Genomic DNA, 3,174 nt, shown 5'->3' on the forward strand with positions numbered 1-3,174 from the left:
GTCAACAGTCCAACCTATACATGCCATATCGAGTCCAAAATATAACTATACTAAAAAGATTGATAGTATGAAGAACTGCTGACGATCCTCGAGTCGATAGCCAAAATAAACAATCTATAAGACAAAGAAATAAGAAACAGAGTAAGCTTTCGAGGCTTAGTAAGTTTTAAGCAATTGATACTATTAAGGCTTATCATTAAAATTGAACATTGAGTATCACAAAACTTGTATTCTAATTGTAATTCACTTGACCAAATATACACTAGTACATTAGTTACAAAACCCCTTGGCCGAATATGTATGTATGTATACACAAGACTTCTTGCACATATTTCATTATTTACATAGATTATGCTAATACCTTTAATCACATTCTTTCATATGGTGACTTACATTAACCAATTATATTATTGTCTTATCCTCAAATACTGAATTCATTCACACACATATATATATATATGTATTTCGTGCCTTGATGCTATTAAATCACTTAAAAAAAATCAATTCAAATATAAGCACATAACACGAACCTTAACATGTAAAATATATAATACTTACGCAACGATGTTTACCACTGATATTCAAAGTCGAAATCTTATTTAACTTACTGGCATTGGTTCTATCAAATCTTAGAGCTCGGAATACATTACTAGCGTAAGCCTGCGGGTCTTTAACCTGGATATTTTTCCAGCACGTAGCCTGCGGACCTCAAGTCCGGATATATTTCTAGCATATAGCCTGCGGATCTCATGTCCGGATATTTTTCCAGCATATAGCCTGCGGACCTCATGTCCGGATATTTTCAATCTCATACACATTTGATCTTAACACATGACAGTCACCTTATCACTTAATATTTGTATATTACATTCGAATATAAACTCGATACGCACATCATCATTCACATTTCAGCTCAGTGGTTATATCTCATATCACTCATTCTATTCATCATTTAATCTTAAATTCAAAGTGGCCATCAAACTATAAGTCATATACATGCATTATCTATTATACATCTTAATTCAAGTGCAAGCCAAAGATCACAATTTACCTACTATACTCTTATAGTGGCATCATCAATTATATACTAAAGGAAACTACTTAAAACTTACCTCGAATATATTTGAACGGTTGCGAAATGGCTACTCGGTTACTTTCTCTTTTCTCTTATTCGAAATTGCCCCCTATGCTCTTGATCTTTAATTCAACAAATTTTAAACTAATCATTAATCAACTATTCAAATATTATTTTCAGAATATAATACATATATATTCGACTTTCACACATACAGATTATAGTAAGCTTATAAGAAATCAATAAGCAATTCATTAGCAAATTTTTATCAATGTTTACAATATAATCACAATTTCACTATAAGCTGACTTCCTGAGCAATAGTTACTCAATTATTTATAACTAGAGCTACGAAACTCCAAATTAGTTTCCGTAAATTTTCCTTGAAAATAGACTCATTTATCTTTTATCCATAAAATTTTCATAATTTTTAGCTTAGCCAATCAATACCATATTTTTTCTAAAGTTTCCCTTGTTTCACTGTTTGACTAATCTGACCACTCTTCACTACGAAATATATTTCTCATTGTACAAAATTTAAAACATGTCCTTGTTTATTTCATTTGAAACTAGACTCATTAAGGAGTCTAAGAATATAAATTTCATCATTTAACTATTTTTATACATTTTATAGTGATTTTATAAAAACAGAACAGGGGATCTAGAAGTCATTTTGACTCTGTCCCACATTACTTCAATTATCTCATTATCTGCAATTCTTTTGCTTTTATAGTTCTTTTATAAGAAACTAGACTCATCAAGATTTAATTACATAATTTATTTAGCTTCTAACTCAACTCCCACAATTTATAGTGATTTTCCAAAATCACTTTACTGCTGCTGTCCCAAGGAGATTATTACCAATTTACTCTTTCACACATTCTTTGTATACATATTATTTAAACATGTATATCACCAAATAAATTTCATCATATATATTTCTATAATTTCACTTAAGCATAATATCAATACAATACATCATGCTTATTTAAACACAACATTAACCGAATATCCATCTACTAAGCATTTTAACAAATTTTTCTTCAACTATCCACACATTCGGCAATGACATAGGTAATCTAGAAAACCTTAATTTACTAGTAATTATTCACAACACATATAGGCATCCACTCCAATCCATCACTTTAAACACAAGCATAACTCAACTATTATAAATGCTCACATTCGGCATTTTCACCAATGCACAAGCCGATTTTTTTTCTATCATTCAAAATTATCTATATGAACATTAAATTAGTTCCAACATCACCTATTCCTAACTATTCCTTAATTCATAAAGGCAACAAACATCCTCTTAAACCTCTTCCATAACCGAATACTCATTTTACTACCAAACTCAAAATTTTGACATGGGCAAGTAAGGGACTTAGTAACTAGCTTAATATATGCAAAAGAATTCAAAAACTAACATGGATTTCATACCTTAATCAAGACTAGAAAGGAGTAGCCGAATGCTTGTTTCCCCCTCCCTTCTCTTCTTAGAATTTTCGGCCAAAGATATCAAAAGATGAACATTTTATTTCTTTTCTTTGTTTTATTCATTTAATTAATTTAACACATTTTTTTTATTACATAAATTAAGCCATTACCATATTATAATATTATTACATAACACATATTGCTTATCATCATTACCATGGCCAGCCACTACTATCAAAGTGGGGAAATTGACATGCAAGTCTACCTTTTTGATTACATGCATTATTAGACCATTTTAAAATTAACCTATCACATTTCAAAAATGTCACACATAAGTCCTATTTAATAAATTTCACATACAAATGACAAAATTAAAGTATGAAACTTTCACACATGCATGTACACATACAATAAGCATAGAATATAACAATCAATTATTTTTGTGACTCGGTTTTGTGGTCCCGAAACCACTTTCTGATTAGGGTCAAATTAGGGCTGTCGCAATGGACCCACATGGGAAAACAACACGGCCTGGACTTCCTCACATGGGCGTGTCACACGGTCGTGTCAATTTGGCAGGATCGAAGCACGACTTACACGGGTAGACCACATGCCCGTGCCTATTTAACAGCCTTGACCACGGGCCGGAGTAATGCACAC

This window comes from Gossypium arboreum, chromosome 12 (assembly GCF_025698485.1).
Source record: "Gossypium arboreum isolate Shixiya-1 chromosome 12, ASM2569848v2, whole genome shotgun sequence".
Taxonomy (NCBI): domain Eukaryota; kingdom Viridiplantae; phylum Streptophyta; class Magnoliopsida; order Malvales; family Malvaceae; genus Gossypium; species Gossypium arboreum.